At 40.4% G+C, this 27,986-nt stretch overlaps 1 protein-coding gene across 9 annotated transcripts in view; it reads right to left on the bottom strand.

Annotated features, from left to right (window-relative positions):
• The window catches only part of FAM53B (family with sequence similarity 53 member B), a 203,285-nt gene extending 175,510 nt beyond the window's left edge, over positions 1-27,775 (bottom strand). For 4 of the 9 annotated variants that reach the window (XM_061635720.1, XM_061635717.1, XM_061635726.1 and 1 more), the window contains exons 1-2: positions 26,834-26,922; positions 19,162-19,247 (exon numbers count right to left, since the gene is read on the bottom strand). The gene's annotated coding sequence lies outside the window, so the exon portion shown is untranslated. Of the gene's footprint in view, positions 1-18,818; positions 18,853-19,161; positions 19,248-26,833; positions 26,923-27,036 lie in introns of those variants that run through there. The other 5 variants (XM_061635722.1, XM_061635728.1, XM_061635719.1 and 2 more) reach the window with 4 other exon arrangements.
• Between the last annotated feature and the right edge of the window lie 211 nt (positions 27,776-27,986).

Here is a 27,986-nt window from a genome sequence, read left to right as displayed (position 1 = left end):
TGGGACTTCTCCCTCTCCCCACACACTCCATACAAAATCTGTTCTGGGGTTAATCCAACTCTCCACAGCACAAGGGGAAAGGAAGTCCATTGTGCTAATGAGATGGTTTTGTTGGATACAACCCTATATTTCTTCTGCACAGAGACAGGAACATTGTTAGATGTGGACCCATGGGTCATGAGCCCTGAATTTTTTTCTGAGTGTTTTTGGGTAGGAAATGAATTTGGGGGAAATTGGCTTAGAAGGAGGTCTTGGTAACTGGGCAGAATATTAGGGAAATAATATAAGATTATTTAGATTTGATTGGAGACAATTAATGGGATTAATTTAAGGGAGATTGAATTGATTTGGAGTAGGATCTGTTGAGAAATTAATTGCAGCAATAAATGGAAGAACTGATTTGGGGTGATCTGGAGTGTGGTGTTTATATGAGTTGATTTGAATGGGAAATTAGTGGGAAATCAGTCTTAATCTGCCCCTATACATATCAGTTAGCATTTGCAAATTTTATGCAAAATTATGTCTATGGGCCTGTGCTCCAAATCTTTTAAGTAACTAGCAACCCTCCCTCTGCACACAGAGACATTTGATAAAAGTGTGTCAAAGACAGTATATTTGTTTAAAAAATATTTGCTCCATGCTGCACCTACTTTTTCAGTAAATGCCATTATTTCCATCTGTGCTTACAAAGTGACCAGCATCATCAAAGAGTTTTCAATATGTCAGAAAAAATAAATGTTAAGCCTGGTACCTGATACAAATGTCCCCTAATAAGGAGGAGCCAAACAGCTGCGAGTTGTCTTAATTAGCACAAACCTGTCAGACAGAACAGCATGTGTATGTTGCCCTGCAGCCTTTACAATTTCTTATTTTTCTCAGATTCATTAAATACATTAGTCTGTTCCCTGAAGATGGTCCCTAGGTGCGCTGGCTGCAAAAGAATCAGTGCCAGCATTTCTAGCCAAGGTATGAATATGCAGGAGGGAGAGAATGTTCCCTTCCCATTTTACATACTTTCTTGGAGCAAAAAGGGAACCATCTGCATCCACTCACTTTAGTTCTTGCAGTAAAGTTCTTGAGAGGCTTCTTGTGTGTGTGTGTGTGTGTGTGTGTGTGTGTGTGTGTGTGTGTGTGTGTGTGTGTGTGTGTGTGTGTGTGTGTGTGTGTGTGTGTGTGTGTGTGTGTGTGTGTGTGTGTGTGTGTGTGTGTGTGTGTGTGTGTGTGTGTGTGTGTGTGTGTGTGTGTGTGTGTGTGTGTGTGTGTGTGTGTGTGTGTGTGTGTGTGTGTGTGTGTGTGTGTGTGTGTGTGTGTGTGTGTGTGTGTGTGTGTGTGTGTGTGTGTGTGTGTGTGTGTGTGTGTGTGTGTGTGTGTGTGTGTGTGTGTGTACACTGCCTTCAAGTCGATTCTGACTTATGGCAACCCTATGAATAGGGTTTTCATGGTAAGTGGTATTCAGAGGGGGTTTACCATTGCCTTCCTCTGAGGCTGAGAGGCAGTGACTGGCCCAGGGCCACCCAGTGAGCTTCATGGTTTAGCCACTGCTAATAAGAGCTGTGTGTACCTTGTGCTAAAAAATAAATCAAAATTATACACTACATTCATTCAATTTCCTGTTTTGCACAATATGTAACTGCTAATCACGAGGAAGAGCAAAGAAATTCCAAAATTTTCTTTACAGTTGTAAGAGTTAGAATTTTTTTTTAAAAAACCCAATGTTTTCAGGATTCTAAATTCTGTGCCCAAAATAAAGTGATGTGTTTTTCGTGCATTTCCTTGAAACTGCAGGTTATATACAGACCTGCCAATAAAGCTCAGTTCTACAGACACACATCTAATTAAAAGAAGTGAGGATATTGGGGATAGTAATAAGGGGTACCCTATGAAGCAGGAGTGGGGAACCTAAGGCCCAGGGGCCACATGCAGGCTTCCCTATCAGGCCCTTGGACTTCTCCCCAGGACACACCCTCCTTGAGTGCATTTGCCTCTCTGGAACTTGTCCTTTAACTGTGATGATGCTTCTTGCTCACCTGGATGAAAAAAAGCAAAATATCAAATAGCATGATACAAACAGAGTTCAAGAGAGACCAAATGCCCAATGATGATGTAAATTTTATAAGGTGAACACAAATGATTCAAACAAACAAGCTGCTTCACACACCAAAATGGAGGAGGGCCAATATTTATATTAAAAATATCCTTCCTGGCAATTAATTTGGTAAACTGATTTGGTGCTCTGATCACAATACCATTCATTATGGTAAATCATATTTTGTTGTGGTCATCTTTGATCTCACAGGAAGCCAAAAGGCCAAATCTTAAGGAGTTAATACAGCAGTAGTACATTTTTCCTTTCTCTTTCCATTATTTCCTGCTTCTCAAAACAAAGAGCCATATTTATCATACAAAAGGGAGCTGCCCCTCCTAGTGAAGTACTGCCAAGGCTTTAACAACAGGCCCTCACATAAATATCCTCCTGTGGCCTGTCATACATACAGCTGTATTTTTAAAACCAGTTGCCTTGTGCACTTCTCTACCCCTGAGAGTTTCTAAATCACTTGATGCTATGGGATATTACCTCTCCTACTCATTTATGAAGTATTGCACTATCAAAAGGCTTGTAACTATTATTGTTAATCATCCCTCCCTTCTCCGTTTCCCTGCCTCACTGTCATCTGCTTATCTTCCTGCAACTCATTTTTGCCTCCAGTAGTTTCTTCTCTCAGCTACTGTCTTATTGTTTGCCATTGGCTGCTTTCCTCTCTTCACCTTCTCTTATGTTACTTCTTATCTGGTCTTCTGTCACATATCTGTTCTTTACACTTCCTCTTTACTGATGATCAGCCAGAAGAGTTTAGTTAGTAGGTAGGGTAATAAAGATACCATTAATCTATCCTCGAATTGCTTGGGTAGTTCTGGCCATACTGTCCTCTGTGATGTCAGAAAGAACAACCACTAGCTTTTATGTGAATCCATAAATTAGAGGGGAAATGCAATGGAAATGTTACGGTTTTAAAAACTGGAACCAATTTTCTATGAGCTTCTCTGTCCTGTCATTAGCATCAGCTTAGGCTTTTCTCGGACACATTGTTTTTGAAAGAACATCTTCAAGTTGAATCCCAACACTTTGAAAGCAGATATAAAACCCAAGTGCCGTTTAGATATTTGATAGTTCAAGTTATTTTTGCTGTGAATTCTCTCTAAAGTAATCCTTTGCAATGAGATAACAAAAACCCTGTTCCAAAATCATAATTATATATTATACTAAAAAAGTGAGAAATACTTCCTACAACCCCATGAAAAGAAACAACTGCCATGTCTATAGAACAAAGAATACTACATATTTTCTTCATAGATTTATAGGCATCGACACAAAAAATCAGATATTGCTTGAATATCCAATGCAAATGCACCCTTACGTTACACTCAGAATTGAACCTGGCCCTCCAAACAATTTTAACTTTGACATTAAACTCTGACTTGACATAACTATCCCATTCTATCATGTGCCTTTTCCTTGTTTTTTGTGATTACTTTCAGCACCTGATGGCTCAATCGTAAGGCAAGTACTAGGTAAGCAGGGATGGTGAACCTCAGGCCCGGGGACAGAATGTGGTCATCCAGGCCTCTTTTTCCAGCCCTCAGGACTCTCCCCAAGCCTCACCTTTCACTGCCCTTCTCCATGTTCTCCTCGAGTGCTTTTGCTGGCTGGATGTCCTTGAACTGCGATAATATGTTTGGTTGCCTGGATTAAGGGATGTATGTTTTGTGAGGTGGAAACCTACTGCACAAAATCAGGATTCCAGCCACTTTTACCTCTCACCCGGAATGCCCACCTTCTTTAGAATATTAGCTCTTCAGATGTTAGTGTCTCAAGAAAGAAGGAGGAATGTGCAAGATGCCAATCCTTCTCCAGCACCTGCTCACATATAGCTGCATCTCTGGTGACACAGAACAAGTTCACATATCGTCCCCATGTGTAGATGGAGGACCATCTTGCTATGCAATGTGTCCAGTTACTTTTGTCAAGAGGATGAGAGGACAAATTGTGGGCAGGATGCATATTCCACCATATACCATTCTCCAAACAAGGAAAGTACATACGCACAAATCCAAAACTACATGCAGTGTATACATGCTGAGCCATTTCTTGAAAAGGCTTTCTATTACATGTGCCAAAGTGGTCACTGCAGGGGATAATCAGGAGAGCTGGAATTCTCTCGGGGTGTGTGAGGGGAGAGAAGCATATGCCCTCATGGGCAGGTAACTGTGCTGATTCCACAGCCTTTGCAAACCCCTATCAATGGGTGAACCAGCAGTGAGAGACCAAGGGCTGAAGAAAAGATCTGGGCTTATGTGATAGGAAGAAAAGGGGAAAACCGCAAACCACAGTGGGCAAAGGAGCATCCAGATTACAACTCATCATAGCATAAATGTAAAACTCTCACATTTCTTTATCAACCCCCACCCACAGCCAATTTTTGCTCTCACATACATATGTGGCTAAATTTTCCTGCCCTGCCTTCAAGTTGGAATATGGAAAAATTGTTTATAGGCAGGCAGAGTAATGCACATTAATTAGCGGCATGCCACATAGAGTAGCCAGTATAGTGTTACAAGTATGGGGTTGGAATGGATGATCCCTGTGGGTCATTTTTCCAGCCTCTGATTTGGAATCCTGTGCCTTGGAATGAGGAACTCGCTCTGCTGGTCAGATGTTAAGCTCTTTTGTTAAGCTAATAGAGTGGCCAGGTAGGATAGTGGGTCTATCAGTTGCTCAGCAACTGGTGAATGGGCCAGGAAGATCCTTTTGTCATTGAAACTCTTCAGGAGAGCCTCCCCCCCTCCTGGGGCCTAGGAGAGGCTTGTGTTTTTAGTTGTGTCCAGGAATTGCTGGGAACGGGAGGCAGGCAGAAAGACTGGCTCTCTGCACCATGGCATTTGGGATGCCTCCTGTAACACTGATGGAAAAGCTGGATATTGGACTGCTGATGCCTTGAACCCCTCCATCCTAAGCTCAGGTTGGAATGCATGTAAATAAATAAACGATATTTCATAAAGACACCACAGTCTCTGCTGACCTTCTTCCCAAAGGAAACCAAACCCTGGATGAGCGCAGGGACCCCTGAGATCTCACTGCTTGGAGATTGGGGAGGCACGCAACAATACTATGCAACTGACAATAGAAGAGTTGTGGGGAGACTCAGATGAGCTAATCCTGAGCTTTCCTATTCCTTAAAATCCCTGTGACGTGCACCCCATGATAAATCACCAGTATTCTTTACTGGTGCGGAATCTCAGGGTATAGTATAAGCCACAGAGCAAAAGAGAATGCAAAGCTCTAGGCAACACCATACCATGTTTTGTTTAGGCTGCACTACTTAATGCACTTCTGTTTATAACTGACCTGCAGTTTATACTTCTGCTGTTCACCTTGTCAGATTTTCTTGGAAGAGAAAGGAATAATCTATGTGTCATAAAATTTTAAAATATATGTTTGGTGCAGAAGTGCAAAAAAAACACAGTTAGTAGGTACATGGACATATCCTTAAGAATGCAAGAAGAGCTGATGATTTGCTGGATCAGCTCAAAGGCCAATCTAGTCCAACATACTGCTTCCAACAGTGGCCAACTAGATGCTTATGGGAAGCCCACAAGCAGGATATAAGGAGAATTACACTCTCCCACTGAATACCAGCAACTGATGTTAGAGGCATGCTGCATCTGATCCTGGAGGTAGATGTCCTGAAAGATGGGTACAAATGAAATAGCTGGCATAATAAGTAGTGGCCATTGATAGTCTTATTGTGCATGAATTTGTCCAATCCTCTTTTAAAGTTGTCTATGTTGGTAGCCATCACCACATACAGTAATAGCGAATCCTATACTTTAACTATGAGGTTGTACTGATTCGACTTTGGCAGGTTTCTTAGCCAACCTAAAATTAACCAAGTTTTCTTGTGGCTTCACTTTGGACAAGAAATATAACCAAGTTCCCTATGACACCTCAAAGTTTACTCCAACATGAGTTTTCATAGGCTAGAACTGACTTCATCAGATTCATGAAATGAACAGATGCCCAAATACAAAATAAACACATAATGTGTTCGTTATGAAGGGCATCCGCATGCAAAAATACACGCGGATGTGGGGAACTTTATATTCTTTCTCAGTCACTGCTTGTTTTGAAGGAGGAAACTGAAATGAATGCATCTGAACTACAGCAGTGATAGAAAGCATGTATACAAGACACACAGTGAGTGAGGCCAAAATGAACACATGCTCGAAATCCACAAATGAGCGTAACCAGATAGTGAGTAAAACAGATCCATTTGATGAGTCTAAAGGCTTACAGTAATTCCTCATCGGCTGAGAGCTGTTGTTATGTGCCTTCAAGTCGACTACGATTTATGATGACCCTATGAATCAGTGACCTCCAAGAGCATTTGTCGTGAACCACCCTGTACAGATCTTGTAAGTTCAGGTCTGTGGCTTCCTTTATGGAATCAATCCATCGCTTGTTTGGCCTTCCTCTTTTTCTGCTCCCTACTGTTTTTCCCAGCATTAAGGTCTTTTCTAGTGAATCATGTCTTCTCATGATGTGTTCAAGTATGATAACCTCAGTTTCATCATTTTATCTTCTAGTGATAGTTCTGGTTTAATTTGTTCTAACACCCAATTATTTGTCTTTTTCGCAGTCCATGGTATGCACAAAGCTCTCCTGCAACACCACATTTCAAATTAGATGATTTTTCTCTTATCCCCTTTTTTCACTGTCCAACTTTCACATCCATACATAGAGATCGGAAATACCATGGTCTGAATGATCCTGACGTTAGTGTTCAGTGATACATCTTTACATCTGAGGATCTTTTTTTAGTTTTCTCAAAGCTTCCCTCCCCAGTCCTAGCCTTCTTCTGATTTCTTGACTATTGTCTCCATTTTGGTTAATGACTGTGCCAAGGTATTGATAATCCGTGACAAATTCAGTGTCCTCATTGTCAATATTAAAGTTACATAAATCTTCTGTTGTCATTACTTTAGCCTTTTTGATGTTCAGCTGTAGTCCTGCTTTTGTGCTTTCCTCTTTAACTTTCATCAGCAATCGTTTTAAATCATTACTGGTTTCTGCTAGTAGTATGGTATTGTCTGCATATCTTAAATTATTGATATTTCTCCCTCCAATTTTCACACCTCCTTCATCTTGGTCCAATCCTGCTTTCCATATGATATGTTCTGCTTATAGATTAAATAAATAGGGTGACAAAATACAGCCCTGTCTCACACCCTTTCCGATGGGGAACCAATCGGTTTCTCCATATTCTGTCCTTACAGTAGCCTCTTGTCCAGAGTATAGGTTGTGCATCAGGACAATCAGATGCTGTGGCACCCCCATTTCTTTTAAAGCATTCCATAGTTTTTCATGATCTACACAGTCAAAGGCTTTGCTGTAATCTATAAAGCACAGGGTGATTTTCTTCTGAAATTCCTTGGTCTGTTCCATTACCCAACTTATGTTTGCGATATGATCTCTGGTGCGTCTTCCTTTTCTAAATCTAGCTTGGACGTCTGGCATTTCTCACTCCATATATGATAAGAGCCTTTGTTATAGAATCTTGAGCATTACTTTACTTGCATGGGATATTAAGGCAATAGTTTGATAATTACTGCATTCCCTGGGATCCCCTTTCTTTGGAATTGGGATGTATATGGAACGCTTCCAGTCTGTGGACCATTGTTTAGTTTTCCATATTTCTTGACAGATTTTAGTCAAAATTTGGACAGATTCAGTCTCAGTAGCTTGTAGCAACTCTATTGGTATGCCATCTGTTCCTGGTGCTCTGTTTCTTCCAAGTATTTTAAGAGCAGCTTTCACCTCAAATTCTAGAATTTCTGGTTCTTCATCATACGGTTCCTCCATGAATGAGTCTGTCATCCTGGCATCTCTTTCACAGCATTCTTCAGTGTATTGCTTCCATCTTCCTTTTATTTCATCTCGGTCAGTCAGTGTGTTCCTCTGTTGATTATTCAACATCCCTACTAAAAAATGATGATTCCCCCTCCAAATGTCATAAGGAAAAGATCTTCAGAGAAAGACATAATGCTCCTTAAATTAGTGTTCTTGTTTGTTAAGAAGCATTTTATTAAGCTATGGTATGTCAGGATTTATAACTCAACCCTAAACAAGTTCCCTGAAAGTAAATCTAACTAATTCACACTTTACCACAGGAGCATGGGAACCACTAGCCCATGGATCAAGACCCATACAGTTCCAATAATATTTACCAAAATCATGAGGTCAAGACAATAACGTTATGTTTTTCTCACTCAGATATTGCCCTTGCTGAAGACCAGACAGCTACTTTATGAACAAAAATTGGTTGCATTTGCAATCAAAGGTATTGAAAGATGATCATTCCTTTGTTGGCCACTGCTAGAATAACAAATGCTCATAAATGAAATCAACAAAATGCCCCCTCTTTAATGAACTAGACGGCAAGAGTCTGGGGACTGATATATGATTAAGTTAACAAATATTGTTAGGACTAGAGAAGACAGAAGAATAATAGGGTTGTTGTCCTGAGAAAAAGTTATTCTTGTAATGTTATGAAATAAGGTTCAAGATAATGTGCAGCTGTATAAAGAGTTAAGAAGATCACGGGGTAGTCTTTATTTTTCTGGCTTCATTATATTTCTAACATTTATAGTTTGTTAATTTTCTTGTTTTGCATTTTATTTGTGTTTTGTGTTTTATTAACGAATTTTATTCGTTACTGATATTAATATTGCATTGATGTATGCTGTGCTGCTAAGAAAAAAATCTATGCCAGTGTAAAGGCTGAGGTCCAAAGAAGACCTAGAGAACTTAAGAACACCTGGTGGATAAAGAAAGCTCAAGAAATCCAGTATTTTGCAGATGCTCATGATACACAGGGCTTTTTTAATGCCACAAAGGCCATCTACAGACCAACAAATTATGGTACAAATCCCTTACGTTCAATAGATGGTAGCAAACTACTAAAGGACAAAGAGTCTATTGCACTGCATTGGAAAGAGCATTACCACGACCTCCTTAATTGTATATTGTGGCTGATGAGGTCTTCTCGCAAATCCCACAACAACAAATTAGAGATGAGCTTGCAGTATCCCCTAATTTGGATGAAGTCAGTAAAGCCATTAATCAAATGAAGAATAACAAAGCTAGTGGACCTGATAGGATTCCTACTGAAGTCTTTAAAGAAGGTGGGCCTGAACTTACACAACAACTTCATAAGCTCATCGAAAAAATCTGGATGAGGGAGGAGACCCCGGAAGACTTTAGGGATGCCATAATTACCACTCTTTTCAAGAAGGGTGATAGAATAGATTGTGGGAACTACTGAGGCATCTCTCTTCTTGCTACCGCAGGTAAAATCCTTGCAAGGATCCTCACAAATCACCTCCTACCTATCTCAGAAGAAATCCTCCCTGAATCCCAAAATGGTTTCCGCCCTTCCAGGGGGACAGTGGACATGATCTTCACTGCACGACAGCTTCAAGAAAAATGCATGTATATGGCATTTATTGATCTGACTAAGGCCTTTGATACTGTAAATTGAACTGCTCTCTGGACCATCCTTCTGAAAACTGGATGCCCTGATAAATTTGTGAATGTTTTGCAACTCCTCCATGACAACATGACAGCAACAATTTTGGATAACAATGGCTCTCAAGGTGGGATCAGGCATTAAACAGTGATGTGTCATTGCTCTGACCTTATTTGCTATTTTTATCGCCATGATTCTACACCTTGTGGAGGGGAAACTTCCCACTGGCGTGGAAATCACATATCGAACGGATGGAAAGCTTTTTAATCTCAGTAGGCAGAAAGCAAAAAGTAAGATAATTACAACCTCTGTCATAGAACTTCAATATGCTGATGATAATGTAGTCTCCACACATTCAGAGGAAGATCTTCAAACTATCCTAAATGTCTTTGCAGAAGCATACGAAAAGCTTGGTCTCTTGCTTAACATCAAAAAAACCAAAGTGCTTCATCAGCAAGTGTGAACCAGTCCCTCTGTAGCACCATCAATCCAGCTTAATGGTGCAACGCTGGAGAATGTCAATCACTTTTCTTATCTTGGCAGCCATCTCTCTGTAAAAGCTGACATCGACGCTGAAATTCAGCATTGTCTGAGCTCTGCGAGTGCCGCATTCTCCCGAATGAAGCGTGGAGTGTTTGAGGATCGGGATATTCTCAGGGAGACCAAAACGCTTGTCTACAAAGCCATCGTACTACCGACCTTACTGTACGCCTGTGAAACATGGACCATCTATAAACGCCACTCCCAACTTCTTGAAAGATTTCACCAACGCTGCCTCTGGAAAATTCTGCAAATTACTTGGGAAGATAGGCGGACTAATGTTAGCGTATTGGAAGAAGCAAAGACCACCAGTGTTGAAACAATGATCCTCCAACATCAACTTCGCTGGACAGGCCATGTTGTTCGAATGCCTGATCACCGTCTTCCAAAGCAGCTACTTTACTCCCAACTTAAGGATGGAAAACAGAGTATCAGTGGACAGCAAAAGAGGTTTAAAGATGTTCTCAAAGCTAATCTAAAAAAATGTAACATAAGCATTGAGAACTGGGAAGCCTTGGCCCATGAGTGTCCCAATTGGAGGTCGGCCATTATCAAAGGTGCTATGGACTTTGAAGAAGCACAAGTAAGGCTGAAAGGGACAAACAAGCTAAGCGGAAGGCACGTCAAGCAAATCCTCATCATGACCATCTTCCGTCTGGAAACCTATGTCCTCACTGTGGGAGGCTGTGTGGATCCAGAATTGGCCTCCACAGTCACTTACGGACCCACCATTAAAGACCTTATCTTGGAAAACAATCTTACTCGGCCACGAGTGATTGCCAATGATGAATGAATGAGAACAAAGAATAATTATGGTCCATTAAACTATTTTTAAATAATGTATATAACACAAATACAATATTCTTTTTTAAAAAGTAAGTTGCATTAGCCAATTTACTTTTCTCCCATTCTGGATGCTTCCTGCTGCTACTTTTCGGGACAGAGGAAAAAGAAAGCAGTGGATTCCCAAGACCAGGATCTCAATCAAAAGCCAAGTGCTCATAATTCTCTCAGTAAAAACTATTGAGCTCCAAGTATTTCAGTGGTACTGTCATCATCATCATTTACATTGTGCCCTATTTTCCAAATATGCATGCTTAGGGTCCCAGTCTCAGTTTGCTACATGATAAGAGATCTCAAATTTTCCAGTATCCAGGATAAGGCCAGTGAGTATATCTGAAGCAATGGTTTACCCCACTAAACTTAAATTAGGAAACTTTTTTTTAAGAACAGTTAAAACAAATCCTTGGCTGTTTCTGACCCCAAGATTCAAAGACCCATCCACCTGACCTGCCCAGCCCTGCCTAGTGTAAGATTCCCCCCTAGCTCAGGTTGGAATTGTCAAGACCACAATCACCTTGATCCTGCTCTAGTGATCCTGAACAAATACCCCTTTAGCTACTATGACTGTCAAAATAGTAGGTGCTTAATGGAGGTAAGAGGTCACTTAAAGGTTTATTTTCAAGATCACTTCACTTTAAATATCACTTCACTTTAAGTTACCCCAGCCCCTTTTAAGTGCCCTGTCAAACTCAGAATGTGAGTGGTTAAATGGTGTGGGTTTTCAGGGCCAGGTAAGGGTATGATGAGACTGATAAAGGGTAGGATAATGCTTTTTACACATCAGTGTTCATTTTAAAATCCCCTAAATGATGATAATGGATATGATAGGATGCTAGCCCTTTCAATTACCCTGCCATGCATATAATTGTAGTAGGTAAAGAATGTATGTGTTCAGGGTCACTTAAAGATGATAAAAAAGAAAAACCATGCACAACCCACACAAAAACATGGAAACAGCACCCAGAACATATACACAACTGCCACATAAAAATGTGGGCACACACACCTCCCAAACTTGTAGAACCACACAGCGCTCCCTCCCCCAAACACAAGCCTTTACTGTATACAGATACAGCAGGCAGATAAGCTCCTCACCTTTCTTTTTCAAGACTGGAAAACTCCCTTAATTATGGGAAGGAAGGGAGGATCCCCTAGTAGAACAGGGAGACAGTATATATGCCAAGCAGCAGACAGTACTCTGATTGGGTTGAGAGAATTTTAGATGTATCCACTTGTCTAATTAGCCTTTGAACATTCACATATCAAAAGATATAAAATGAGAGGTTTTTTCCTAGGTTGCTGGGCACAAGAACCAGTACCAAAAAAAAAAAGTTTAGTTTGTCATACAATAAGAGTTGGAAAGGGCCTATAACACCATCAAGTCGAACCCCCTGCTCAATGCAAGAATCCAACTTAAGCATACCTGACAGGTGGCTGTCCAGCTGCCTCTTGAATGCCTCCAGTGTTGGACAGCCCACCACCTCCCTAAGTAATTGGTTCCATTGTCGTACTGCCCTAACAGGAAGTTTTCCCTGATGTTCAGCCAAAATCTGGCTTCCTGTAAATTGAGCCCATTATTCCATGTCTTGCACTCTGGGATGATCGAGAACAGATCCTGACCCTCCTCTGTGTGGCAACCTTTCAAGTACTTGAAGAGTGCTATCATATCTCCCTTCAGTCTTCTCTTCTCAAGGCTAAACATACCCAATTATTTCAATCTCTCCTTGTCTCTGGCATTCCCTCATTACCAATCTCAATTATTTTATACAAGTGTTTCACTGTATTTATTGTGGGTTGGGTTTTTTTTAGATGACTTTACGGTGTTAAAAAATGTAATAAATATAGGATTGTATTCAACTAAGATCTAATCAGAGTAGACACATCAAAATGAATTAACCCAAGTTAGTAATGTGCATTAACTTCAATGGATCTACTCTGAGTAGGTCTTGCATTAAATACCAGCCTTTTTTAAAAATCAATTTTATTTTATTGAAAAAAATTAATCATTTGTTCAGCAGTATCATTAAAAAGGAGATATGAAGGCATAATTTTTCGTGTGTGTCCTTACTCAGTTCCCTGACTACTCATTGCAGTTTTGGTACTGGTAGGCAATGCAAGATTAACAAATGTTTCTTCCCTTTCCAATTACAGCATTGTTTGAGCATAACACTAAGCTGGCTGCTCCATGGTTTGTTTCCCTGCTCAACTAAGGAAGGAATGAAGCAAGAGACCTTCAGCTGCATGCACCAGCACACAACTTGTGCACATTAAGGTTAAAACAAGCCACAGCCTGGCTTAGCACTGTGTGCAAATGTGGCCTTTATATCAATGGCAGACTGTTAGTACTTCAGTGATGCTTATATACATCTACATCACATTGCTTATCTTCATCTACACATGATGAGAGCTTTTTCTGGTGAAAAATGAAGTCCTATTGAAAGTTCACCTATGACAGCTGGCTACAGCCAAGAATGTGTTTTATCCATGGCTGCCTGGTTCTCATAGGCAGAAAATTGATAAATACAATTATCTCAAAATTTGAAAGTGGAATCCTTTCTAGAAGGAGAAAAAAATGAGTTGTGATTTCGGAATTTAGTTGGGCTGTAATGATTTTCAGCAATTGGGTGTCATGTTTCTATGTTCCTGGCAGCCATCACTGCTTCAATGTCTTAAGATCGGGTCACCTAGATGGTCTGTCAGATTTAACAAGTAGTTCCATATGACCTCAAATTGGTCTTACACAATCTGCATATTCTGTCTGTATTCACAAGAGAGTTATACGTAAAAGTTTGTTTTCTACTGGACACAGAGGACAAATACCAAAAGCACAGAATTTGTGAGAAGCTCCAGAACTTCACAGTACTAGATACTGTATATTCCAGATTCATGGATCTCACTGGGCCACATCCAGCCATAACGTCAGGCTTTATTTTATTTAAGCTGAAAGTTAATGATTAAAAAAGTGAATGCATAATATGCTAAGTGCATCGCCTGCCCAAAAGGGGAACAAAGAGCCCAGGAGAACCATGTTATGGTTTTTGCTTTTGGTCTGAAAACTTAGCAGGATTCTTGTGCTGCTATGTGACAGTTTGCTTTAGTTACCCTCTTAAGTTATATCATTCTCTTTCTTTAAAGAATTTTGATGTGGAGTTTATGCCTGGCAGACTTTAATGATATTAAGATTGTATATGCTTTTCAAATAATAGAGAAACCTTTACTAAGATATTTTCTGAACTCTTACTTCAGCTTTGAGTTCATAAAATATGTGATTTAGCAAAAAGTAAACTACTTATTCCAAAACCTATATTGGAGCCGAGTATTTTCCATTTGAGTGAATCCCCAACTCCATTGCGACAGTTAATGCCAATATTTTAAAAGTTACTAATATCCTCACATTAGAAATTGTACCTGCTACATGCCACATCCTTCTGTTGGGTGGGGAAAAAGATGTTTTTCTTTTTCATTAATTTTAGCTTCGTTGTAATAGATGTATGTTGTATACTATATTTTTGTATTTTTATAAGTTTGTAAGCCTGCTTTGAGACTTCCATGGTTATGAGAAGCACCAAATGAGTTCAGTTAAGTAATGCACCTTGGACCTATATCCAGCACACCCGTGGCAAACTAAACACATGAAGATCCAATGATGTTTTCCTAACCAACTGGAGATTCCCATGAAGCATATCATCCTTCTCCACCTTGGTGCCCTCCCAATGTTTTGAACCACAACTCCCATCATCCCCAGTCAATGGCCATGTTGGCTGAAGCTGATGGGAGCTGTAGTTTAAAATATGTGGAGAGTACCAGGTTGAAGAAGGCTGTAGCAAATGAACCACAGAGTTGAAGATTATGGCTTGGATGCAGAGTTGCATGAGCATAACTCACTTGTGCAGCTTTTTCCAGTCCATTCTCTCAACCACAGACCCTCTGGAGTGGCTTTTCGGTACAATCCAGTGGGGAGGAGAGCGGGTGATGAGAAAGTTTCATTGTACAAAAAGAGCTCTACTTCCAAAACTCTGGATTCAAGCCTGTGTCTTTCTAAAATATTACATCCAACAACATTTCCCATCACTGCTGAGCCTACTCTTAGTAGTGCCCTCTCATGGGGGATGGTGGCCTGGGAGATGTGTCTAGCATCTTCACTACATAGCTTCTGTCATATGATGGCATTTTTACTCTGGCCTTTGACAGAATATATTTTTGTTTTTTATAGGAGCTACCTCTATTGTCTGATGCATACTGATTTGATTTTGCTTTGGAACAATTTATTTGACTTTAAAAGTGTATGGTTGTATTGCTGTACCTTACCCTTGAGACCTTATGGTGAACGGTGGGAAGAAATCTCATTATTTAACAGTAGATCTGATGTTTGGCGTTCTTGTAGGGAACACATTTTCATTCAGGACTGTGTATTTCCTAAAAGATGCTTTAAGCAAGTCTCAGACATCTGCCTACATCCCATCTGTGACATAATCTATTCATGGGAAGATTCATGGCCATCCCATAGCAGCCCCAACTGTAGCTCTGTCTGTGCAATTAGATGCCAACGTCTGTTCAAACCAAGTCAAACAAAATCAGCTTGCTAGTCTCTGGCTTTGGCAATTCATGTTCATATGGCTGGAATCAACAACTGGATTGCAGCAAAAATGTTCAGGGTTCTACCTATAAAGCTACAGAAAGGGTACTGGTCTCTTAATGGTGAAGGCCCTTAATTTGCAATTCAGCACTTTAGACCTGGTATTGTTACTGGCTTGCACCTGTGAAGGTGTAAGTTCAAATACCAGAGATCCCGTGGCTATGGGACAGGAGGAGGGCCCATGAGTTAGTGGAACAACACATGGTTTGCATGTGAAAAGGTCCCAAGGTCAATCCTCAGAACCTCCAGTTAAAAGGGTGTCAGGCTGCAATGCCTTGCAAAGTTGCTACATGTCACAGTAGGCAATATTAGGTTACATGCACCAATGGCCTGGCTTGGCATTTTCAGCAGGGCTCATCTATGTCTTTTCAAAAATTACAGCATATTTGCATTTTTATTTTTTATTTATTTATTCATTTGATTTTAAAAATATACTTCTAACCCATCTTTCATGTGTGTCAATACCAGGGCATGGTACAGCATATAAACAAAATCAAAATCAAATAATACATAATAATTAAACCATCATTAAACCACAAAATACCTCAATAAATAAGAGGAGCAGATTAAAACAAGAGAGCAGGCTAACTAAACCAATTAACTTCCTCAAACACTTAAAATGTCTAGGCAAACAAAAATGTCTTAGCCTGGCACCAAAAAGATAACAATGTTGGTGCCAACTGCACTTCTGAGGGGAGGTGCCCCTCAAATGAAGCACCCTTAGAGAGAAAGCTTTCAGCCACATTGCCATGCAATAAATTTTCCTGACAAAGGGACTTGGATTACAGCCTCCCCTTGAAGAGCTTAAGACACAAGCGGGATGATATAGGGAGAGATGATCCTCCAAAAATTTGGATCCCAAGCCCTTTAGGGCTTTTAGGCAAGCACCAGCACCGTGAATTTGGCCCATGAGCAAATAGACAGCTAATGTAACTTCTGCGGAACCAGTGTAATGTGATTTCATCTGGTACTACCAGCCAACATTGTGGCAGCCACACCAACAACTAGGAATCAGATTTTTCTAGTACCATTATTGGTGTTAACAATCTGCTCCTCTCTCACCTGTTACGTGTTTGGGCACACCTTTAAACATTGACAATCTGCTCCTTTCTCACCTGTAGAGCTTTAGACAGAAATACGGGACCATGGGCACACTCAACTGATCAACATTTTAGGTGACAAGCTTTATATTTAGGAGAGAGATCAAAGTTAAGGAATAAGGGCTCTGCATATCTCAAAATTCTTGAATTAAAGCACTTACCTTTGGTGTCAAGCTCAAGGGTAAAAAATAAGTTATACTAGGGAGCATTTAAGAATCCTAGTTGTAAAAGATCTCTCTCTCTCTTATGGCTACTTCCAGGTTTGAGGGGGACCTGGTAGCAGTTGGGGTACACAAGATGGGGTGCTAAGGGCAAGGAAGTATTGGATTGGTGGAGGCAATGGGTGTAGCTGGCTGGACATGTGCACAGTGCCAACCCTGTGCTTGCTTCCCCTGCCCTTACCACTACCCTGTCTCACTCTCCAAGTCCTGGCAAGTGGCAGTGCCACTACAGTCAGGAGATTTGCACACCTTGACTGCCTAGTAGGCTTATCTGGCAATGTTGACAACACTTCAAATCACTTTGGGCGACCTTTTAATCTTTTAATTAAGCTACCTTTTAATTTACCACAACGTCCCAGAGTGATGCTAGCTGCTTGAAGTGCCAGTCCAAGAAAAAAAGTAAAGGGGAGGCATGGCAGGCATCAGTAGTCCAAGCATGCCAAGTGCCAACACCAGCACTATATCCTTATAGCTATATATATTCAAGTCCTCTTTCAAAGTGGAAGCTTTATGAACAAAATTTACAAAGAGAATGTTTAACTTTGTTCATTTGATTAAAGTTTTTACACTTGTTGAGGACCTAATTTGTACATGCTAGATTTCTAAAGGGAAAAAACATGGATCCTTTGTATACCACATACAATTCAAATGGGCTTGTGTGGAAACTAGGTTTGTTGAATGAAATGTATTATCTGATAACTTGCAAAATGAATTATGAAAATGAAAGTTATGTCTCTATTAGCATTTTACAGATGTGATTAGACAGGAGGAGAGTTTCAGAGGGGCCACCCAGCAGGACAGTAGCTCAGCTCTGATTTAAAGCCACTCCTCAAGGCCATTTAGAACACTGTACCCAAAGGACCACACTAGATCAATAGAGCATTGTTTCAACATGCAAGTAAATAGTCACTATGTAATAAAAATTAACTGATGAAACACAAATTCATATGCTAACAAAACTATATTAGTTAAAGCTCATTGAGGCTTTCAAAGAGAAAGATCTAACCTGAAGTGTTTTCCAGGCACTTGAACTGGATTTACAGTCTTAATACAGAGGTTACATTCTGGTCCCAGACATATAGCAGAACCTCTCTATCACACAGGGGTCGGGGGACAAAGGATGCACTCACAGTAAAGGGCTTCCGAGTTATAATGAAAACAGCACTGCAAGGGTTAAAGCCAGCTAGTACTGGAGTACTGGTTCCTAAATGGAAATGTACTGCCTTCAAGTCGATTCCAACTTATGGCAACCCTATGAATAGGGGTTTCGTGGTAAGCGGTATTCAGAGGGGGTTTACCATTGCCTTCCTCTGAGGCCGAGAGGCAGTGACTGGCCCAAGGTCACCCAGTGAGCTTCATGGCTGTGTGGGGATTCGAACCCTGGTCTCCCAGGTTGTAGTCCAACACTCTAACCACTGCGCCACACTAGAGAGACAAAAAACCCTGAGAACTGAGCGAGAAGGAAGAAGCAGAGAGGCGAAATATTTTTTCAAAAACTCTGCAGATAATAACAAAAGAACTTTGAGAAGGCTTGAGAAATGAGCTCCCCTTATGAAAAAATCCTCCAGGAAGGAAAAGGGCATGAGGGAGGTGAACATCAGGAAATAGATTTTAAAAAGAACACCGGGAGGAAAAAAGAAACACCAACGGGACCAAACAGAAACAGAAGACTCACTAAGGATAAGGAGCACAGGGGACCAAAAAAGGGTATACAGTATTTTACTCAGGGGACATGCTTAAACCCACGGTACATCCAATTCCGCACTACTTTAAGGCATGCTATAGTGAGGGTATACTGTACTTATAACCTCCAGTGATTTCAATGGAACTTACTCCCACATAAACGTGCAAAGAGCTGTAGTCTTACATCCCAATTTTACGTATGTTTACTCACTATTATGTCCCACTGAGTTCTGTGGAGTTTACTCCTAAGTAAATATAAACAGGAGTGTATCCTTAGATGTTCCAACTATGCCACATACAACCATTCCCTTATTACTCAGTGAATAGCCTTCTCCAGAGATATAAAAGACCATCATTTCTATACGGTTCCTTACATGTCATTGCCAACACCCCAGCAAACATCATGCACAGACTGTCTGATGTCCACCCTTCTAGTAGGGGATGGTAAGAACCATTCTAGAAATATGATTATATATTTCTCTGTTTGGTCTATGACCATAAATTAAAAAATCAATCAATCATATATCCATGCCACACTATGAAATCTATAATACCTTTGAAATGCACAGATATCCAAATTCCTTTAGTTTTGCTCTTTGTTTCCTTAGTCACCAGAGATGGCTTCTGCCACAATCCCTTCCTACATGCAAGGGAAATAGAATAAAAGTTAAGTAAGACTGAAACAGGAAGAAAAATCTTTAACATTAACAAGGCAGACATTATTTGATTAATATTGTTAACTGGATTAGAAGTTTTGCCTGAAAGACAGGCTAAAAAATATATTTTCACACGTAAATAAAACAGCACAACCTATGTACACTTTCTATTCCAAATAAATGAGCTGGTTGGCCTTTTTTCAGTGCTGTATCTCTGTACCAGAAAAAAAATAGAGCTCATAAAGAAAATGAAGAGTTACTGCAGAATAGTTTGAAACATTAGGTAAAATTCAAGTGTTATTTATTCTGAGGCCCTTCTCCAAGTTCCCCTCTAAGGGAGTCTCGGAGGGTGGTACAAGGAAGAGGGTCTTTTCAGTTGTGGCTCCCCATTTACAGAAGGCTTTCCCGAATGAGGTCTGCCTGGAGCCTTCACTGACATCTTTTTGGCACCAGGTAAAGGCTTATCTTTTCTCCCCCAAAGGCACTTGAGATGATGCTGTTTTATTATTAGGGTGCTGCCAAGCTACCTGTGGCTGTTATGGGGTTGTTTGTTCTGTTTTATAGTGTTATGTATTTATATTTATGTTTTTAATGTGTTGTAAGTCATTGAGACCTTTGGGTAACAAGCGAGTAACAAGTCTAATAAATAAATAAATAAATAATAAACTACACACATGGATAAGTATACGTGAACTGCTAATGTGGGACTTCGACTTGTTCTTTATTACAAAATGAGTCTATGGCTTTAGTCCATAAAATCTACAATGAACTATGAATTATGCAGGTCTGTCAGTGAATTGGACTTTAGATGTATCTGCCCATGACGATATGTCTCTGAAATAATACCTGAGGTGACTTTTGTAAAAGCGTGCCTAGAAATAAATGGTTTTGTTTTCTTCCCAGAACTGACCCATGACGTTTTTGGATGTGATTCAGAAAATGGTGCCCACATGGCAGTAAGGAAATATTATCATATATTAAATCATTAACACTGGCCTGCTCTTTACCTGTACCCTGAAATCTGCTTCCTGTGGTTGCCATCACACCCTGACAAATAGCAGGGCAGCCCCATTTTTTGCTCACACAATATTCAAAGCCAATTAAAACAGTTTCAGCTGTATTGAAAGATTAACTTTAAAAAACTAGACAACTAGGATTGCCAAAAGTTGTTTTTAAATAAATAAATAGAGACAATAATTCCCAGTCAAATATCTTTCTATTTTGTCAACAGTGACTTCATTTAAACAGAATAGTGTCCGCCCTACTTACTCCTCCCTGTTCCTTGCTCCAATAAAGATACTTTATTACGGGGCATTTTCTGTTATGTGCTTCCATTCCAGAGGTTGGCAGGGGTGCAGTGTAGGAGAAGTTGAGCTTTTCAATAATACAGCTTCAGAGCAGATTTCTATCTCCCCAATATTACTTGTATTTAAACAAAAATGTTTTGGTTACAGTAATGGGAGCATTGGCTCTATCATACAAGGCTGCAATAGCAAAAACAGTCTGAAGTAATAGCCCTTGTCTTGGTTCTGGTAGAGCTAGCCAGAGGTTAGAAATAAGCTATTGCTTATTCACATTTCCCTTGTGGCCCAGGTTCATTCAATAATACAAGAAGTTAAAAATAAGTTTAAACAAGGCAAATGTAAAGCACAGACCCAAGTCTCAAAACAGGGCCTCCAGCAGTCAGCTGTCAGCATTTTACCTCCAGTGCCACTAGCACTCTGGGCCTTCTGCCAGCCAACCAGACTAGATTCCCATAGGATGTGGTCTCCCTCTAGGCTAAAGAGGTTGTCTGAGTGTTCTCAACCAACCTCATAGACTGAAGGTGACCCACTGACTTTACAGTCCAATGGAGGGGCACCTAGCCTTGTAAATCTCTTCTTTCTAAGCTGGTCTGCCAGTCTGAGCAACTCATTCTCTCTCTCATTTTATCCAGGCCCTACCTTGCCTGTCCAATCTGGTATTCAACCTCCAGCCTGTTCATGACTACATCCCATGCCTCTGGTCCTTGGTTTCTGTTTGCTTAATCTGGTGCCTGACATCCAATCCATTATTGACCACACCACCTTGTCTCTGGCCCACGTGGCCAGCACTCCGTGTCAAACCCAAGCTAGGCCCCAGGGCAGACAGTAAAACACTATTATAGAAAACACCCATTGGTTTTTCCATGTAACTGTGCATGTAGAGTTATTTTTTGTCAAAGCAACACACCCACCACTAGTAAAACAGACCAGACACACACACCAAATTTAAAACAGCAATTTAGCAAGAGCTTGTCTAACAAAATACAATAAAATATCTACAGTTTTAAACATAGATCTTAACAGTTCTGCTTACATGCATCCACAAACAGGCCAAATTAAGTAGCTCCTCAACTGAACTGCTCCAGAAGAACCACGTTCTTAGATAAGAAAGATTTACATAGTTGGTCCTGGGCAGATGCACTAAATGTTGCCTATGTGAAACATCCAGGGCGTTCAAAGATGTTATGGCTTTTACATTAATTTGCCCCTTGATAAACTACTTGAGTTGCTTTGGGCAGTTCCTCTAAAGTTTAGAGCACCAGCCACCATGTCAGAGATTATGGGAGTTATAGTCCAACAACATCTGCAGGGCCACAGGTTAGCCTGTGTTGAACAAAACAACTTTCAACAGCATAATTGTGTTAAATCTGTTGCAGCAAAAACAACAAGGAGTCTTCACCACCTTAAAAACTAAACAAATGATGTATAGCATAATCATTTATGTACTACTAGATGAAGCAGATTCTAGCCTATGCTACCTTAAAAATATTTTTAAGATTATTATTTAAACAGAATGACATATTTTTATTTTTGTCATTCTGTAAAACACTGTTTGCTGGTGCCACAATAAATAATAATAATAAGACAACAACAAAGAAAAGGAAACAGAGTTGCACGTTTTGCAACCTTGTAAGAAAACGTAACTAAAACCAAAGCAGAATACAACAGCTCCAGTATTGTTCATATATGCATGTATGCAGTCCTGCCTCATTGCAAAGCAACCATTTATGAGCCAGTGGAAAAGTATCACCTCTGAACAAGAAAGGAGCACAATCCCTATGCCAGATTTTTAAGTGACAACCATATAAATATGAAATGCATTGCATTTATTGCATCTTATTTATCACCTCATTGGCTCTACTGCTAGCCCATTTATTTGAACACTATTCCCATCACATATCAAATCACTGAGCAATTCTGTGTGTCTTCTATTTGTTGACAGAGGATATAGAAGCATTTTATTTTCCCCAAAATATCAGAACCTAGGATGTTAAAAGCATCTGGCAAAGTCAGGTAGGTCAGGCTACACTGACACTATGTATATGATTACTCTGGAGCAAACAGTTCTTTCAAGGCAGAGACGCAAGAGTGGGTGCTTGAGAAGCAAATGGAATTAGGAGAGGCCTAAAACTGCTTCTGGAGTAGAGAATTTTTATATCCTGATTACTGCAAGCCATTGTTACTTTTTGCGACTTGAAAGTCACTGTAAACCTAAAAAAGGTAAAGGTAAAGGTGTCCCCGCACTTATAGTGCGAGTCGTTTCCGACTCTTAGGGTGACGTCTTGCGACGTTTACTAGGCAGACCATATATATGGGGTGGGATTGCCAGTTCCTTCCCCAGCTTTTCTTTACCCCCCAGCATATGCCGGGTACTCATTTTACCGACCACGGATGGATGGAAGGCTGAGTGGACCTCGACCCCTTCTACCGGAGATTCGACTTCCTCCTTCCATTGGAATCGAACTCCGGCCATGAGCAGAGCTTTGGTTGCACTTACAAAGAAACCATTTAACATCTGGGTTGAATCTAAAACTTAATCTCAGTTTATCAACATATTAAACAATAAATTGTGGGTTGTGTTGAAAATAACTTGCTTGCACAGATATCTATGGAGATAGGTCTGCTTCCAAACTGAATGAAAGTAGCCCAAGGCTTCTAAAGACCCATGTGTTGGCTGCATGGAAATCTGTGTGCCACAAACCATAATTATTTCATGTTATATTAATTGTGGGGAAATGGTTATTTTATCATTTTATTTTAAAGTATTTATAAACTACTTAAGATTTTAACAATTATATAGGCCCTTTGAATTACCCAGATGAAAATTAGACCCAAGTAAAGTATACCACAGTGCAAAAGAGATAAGAGTCAGATCCAGTGTAGTGCAAGTGGGTGTCTGCTCTTTCAGCAAGGCTTCTCCTTCCTCTTCTGTCTCCTTCTAGTCCCCCCATATTTCCCCAAAATCTGTTCTGGAAGGTTTAAGGACCCTCCAAGCAGATTTGGGGGGCACGCAGGGGGCTGAAGGTGGGCAAAGAAAAAGTGAATGTTCCATTGTGCAAGCGGATTTCCATTGCGCAAGTGGGCAGACATCATTGGACATCACCCATAATTTTGCAGACTTCTCGATTAATTGCTATCAAATTGTCAGTTGGGTGTAGCAACAGGATTTTTTCCGTATGCTCTGTAGTTCTAAACAACCAACCAAATTCAGGGATATTCCTAACCTACAATTCGGAAAAGATCTTCTAAAATATGGTTTCAGTATAAACAGAAAATATGAAAGTATTCCAACTAGTGAACAGAATTTATTTAATTGACAAATGGGTGGGCAATCAAATAACAATGTTCTGGGCATCTCCCCAATATTCCTTGGACTAACATATTGCAGCCTGGTTGTGAGAAATATCCATCAAGTCTCACACTTTCATGAAGTATATCTTATCAGTCAAGAGTAAACCCTGCAAAGTAAATTAGACAGAAACGTAGCAATAGTAACTTGCCAGTGGTCACTCTGTCAGCTTCAGTGCAAAAAGTAGATATGAACTCAAATCTCCAACTGCTTTAGCCATGAGCAATACTGATTTGTATTAAATCATTATTAAAATGTTAATCCAGCTAACAGATCTGAAGTCTGAATGGAAACACCAAGAACAAGCAGCAATATCTTCCATACTGTAACAAGTCTTTATTTCCACTGCAGTGAAGCATGTAATATTATCGGTGACATTCAACAAAATCATACTCAGAGTAGACGCACTGAAATCAATAGAATTAAGTCTACCATGAGTTATTTGGTTAATTGATTTCAATGAGTCTAGTCTCAGTATTATTAACACTGGATATCCCCCATATATTTAATAGCAGAAATATGGTAATCTGGGGGGAAAAACTTGTTTCCCTTCAGAATGTTGAGCTTAGCTCCATGTTCTGGCTGAAAACCTAACTGGTTATCAAGTAGACACAGGTTGTTAAATTTGCCCTTACTGGGTGATCTCTGATAAAGGTCTTCTCTTGCATTTCAGATTCTGGGAGAAAAGGTATTGGTCGGTCCTAGCAAAAGCACAAATGAAGTAAGTTGAGACTGCAGTCTTAAACACTATGGAGTAGGTCCCATTGAACACAGTGGAACTTACTTATGAGTAAACGTACATAGTACCACATCATAGGATTGCATCATAGGACAATAAAAGAAAAAAAGCCTTAGTTTTCTGAAAATATAGTATGCAAACATTAAAGTTTAACAGAACTCTTCCTCATACTGGATATTCAAGAAAAACATGATAAAGGGGACAGGGGAGGGGATATGTTGCTTAGCTAACCCAACAAGAAAATGAGGGTTAGTGGTAAACAATGAGGTCAAATGTAAGATGTTCTTCACACTGGTATTAGGGCTGTGGCCTAATCCTTCAACAAGTGTGCATCCAAGCTAAAAATTAGTACCTTTTCTGGTTTCATGCCTGGCCTCTACTGTACTTCTTGCCTGGTTGGCTTTGTATCATTTCCCTATAGCCAAACTATGTAGCACTGTGGTCTCCCGAACGCAGGGCAGAGTTTGTAATCAGGCAGTCTATATATGCTGTGCTGCCGAGAGTACAGATTAGAGCACACTCCTAAATCATCTCAGCAAAAGTCACATTTTCCCTTGATCCAAAAAGGGGCTATGAAAACACATAAAGAGTCTGCTCCAGATTGTATGTCTTTCCTCAGCTTTGTTTTACAGAGCTAACAATCGGCAAACTGTTAACCAATCTAATATCAAATATCTGATCTGCACTAAGTTATGCACAAATAACAAACTACAGTCCAACCCTATAAGGATCTTACAAGGTGAGCTGTTACTTTCATCAACACTTGTAACATGACTTTACTTATGTGTATTATGCTCTATTAACATGTGGGTTGATTAGTATTATTCTGTTTGGCTACTCAAACTAGGCTTTGTAAGAAACTGAAACTTTGTAAGAAACCTAAACTTTGTAAAAGCAAGACATAACTGAGTATTCAGACAAATTTAATCTAGGATGATCTGAAAAAGCAAAAATATCTCTGCTTACTAATCATACGACACTTTCCCCACCTCGCAAAAGAGTGATTAATGAGCTGGATGCATAGTGAGCTAATTTAAATGGAAGTATAAGCTACCTGAATACATGCAAATGTATACCTTACATCTGGGTAGATTACTGCCAGAGACGTAATGCTAAAATGCGGGATATACTGTGACAGCCCTCCACTTATGAAACATGGCACAATAATCATCTAAGTATATGCATAACACATCCACTGAGGCATACAGTACACAGTAAGTAATATTATCTCAACAGAGAAAACCAAGAAAAATATAGTTAAAAAATAAATACAAAAAATGCAAAGCGCAAGAGCAAGTGGGATGTACACACAAAAGTGCTGGCAACTGCTGTTATGAACAGAGAAATAAAACCCTCATGAACAACAAAGCAATGCCAGCCTGTTTATGTTCAGAATGACTTCTACATTTCCATGAGAGGAGGAACATAAATGAAGCCTTAGGAGTAAACTCTCATAGAGCTGACAAATCAATGACGTACTGCAAAAGTGTGACTTTAAAAGAGCTTTTCAAGGGCAGATCTTTTCACCATGTGCAAATGCAATCCATGCATGAAATTATTGCCATTATCAATTTATCATAATCATGATCATCTTTATAATTATTACTATGTAAAGAGGAAACAGAAGAGGAACACATCTAAACAGGAGGTGGGATAGCTAGGAGGGAGAAAAAAATGTTAGCACACTTCCAGTTGGTTAGCAGCAGCTCCAGTCCATGGTCTCAGTTCAATCAATCAAAGCAGCCAGTCCTTTGCTGCTCTGTCCACCTATCCAATTACCCACAAAGTTCAGTAAACAAAAGGAAAATCTCTAAACTTTCTAGAAGCTGCCACCCTAGCGTCCAACCTCTTTTCTTCTCCTGGCTCATCTCTCAAAGACTCCTCTTTTCTGGTAATGACAACCCAGAACGATGAAGACAGAAACCAGGTGAAATGAATACTCCCCGAATCAATCATCATCGTATTGCCCGCTTGTTCCTTTCCGGAATGCCAACAGCAGCCTTTTGAATAGCAGCGGTGGGACTTGGTCCCTTGCATTGCTCGCTCCTGTCATCTCCCCATCCCAATCTCTCTTCTTCTTTTTTTAAGTACTGATAAGAAAAAGAAGCAGAATTTCCCAAACGCACAAAAACGGGGGAAGGGAAAGGGGGAGAAGAGCAAATAATAAATAGCTTCCACCTCAAGCCATCAAGCAAGCCTCTCTTTCTCTCTCTCTGTCCAAGAAGGGAATGAAAGTGTCTCAGCTCTACTATGCTACACATTGTAACAATATCTGCCCCGGACGAGACCAACGGCACAGAACTAGAAAAGAGGGGGAGAGGCTACAGAAGGAAATGTCAGCGTGTAACCACTGAAAGGCCACCCCAAGTGCGATCACTTACCCTGGCTAATAAGCTTAAGCCCTCGTTTCCAAGCCGCCCGTTGTGTGTGTCCCTGACGAAGTCAGACCTCTTGCAAAGGCTGTATAATGACTCCCCTGCTGAAACTACAGTGCTGTGGACTGGTCCTCCCAGAGAGAGGAAATAGGCTTGTCACTTCCTGTATTGTTTTCTCAGCGACTACTTAAAAAAAATAAAATAAAATAAAAGGTACCAAGCGGTACGGCTGAGCTTGTGTCGGGCTGCAGCTACTTCGCTAGGGTTAAATTCGCTAGCAAGTCAAAAGGGCTGCTCAGCAGCTGCAGCAGCCACCACCCTGATTGTTGTACAGTTACAGAGTCCGTAGCCCGGGGGCGGGGGGAGAGACAGCAGCCGTCGCCGCCTATGCAAGCTACATGGCAATGGCTCAGTTGTGGCTAGAGAGTGTCTTGTTGTGTGCTGTGTTGTACCAGGGCCAGCACCTCGCGGGGTTGGGATCGGGGGGGGGGAAGGAGCCCCTGCAGTTCTGTCAAACCGTTCTATAGGCCTCCGTGATGAACTGGCGTTGCATTTGCTGTTGATTTGGTGATGAGTTCCTATTGAGAAGATACACGGCAGCGATTGAGCCAGGCCTCAGTCAGTTTACAATGCCGGGACACAACGAAGGAAGCAATAACTAAGAGACTACATGGGCATGTGGAGAATGCTTTTCCTTTCAATCACGATTAAATGCAAATATACACACATATCCCCTCCAGAACACATCCGGAATTAAGAGAAGGCCTTCCAGGTCAAAGGTTAGGGGCTGCCAGACAGGCTGAAACCTTGGAAATTTACTAACGGTGCAATCCTAACTATGTTTACTCAGAAGTAAGTCCCACTTAGTTCAATCAGACTAATTACCAGGTAAGTGTGGTTAGATGGCAGACTTGGAAACTAAGCAATGACACCTAGTGTAGTAGTTACACATTAGC

This window comes from Rhineura floridana, chromosome 7 (assembly GCF_030035675.1).
Source record: "Rhineura floridana isolate rRhiFlo1 chromosome 7, rRhiFlo1.hap2, whole genome shotgun sequence".
NCBI classification, from domain to species: Eukaryota; Metazoa; Chordata; class Lepidosauria; order Squamata; family Rhineuridae; genus Rhineura; species Rhineura floridana.
The sequence above is the reverse complement of the archived record's forward strand: the minus strand, read 5'-3'. Positions and strand labels throughout refer to the sequence as shown.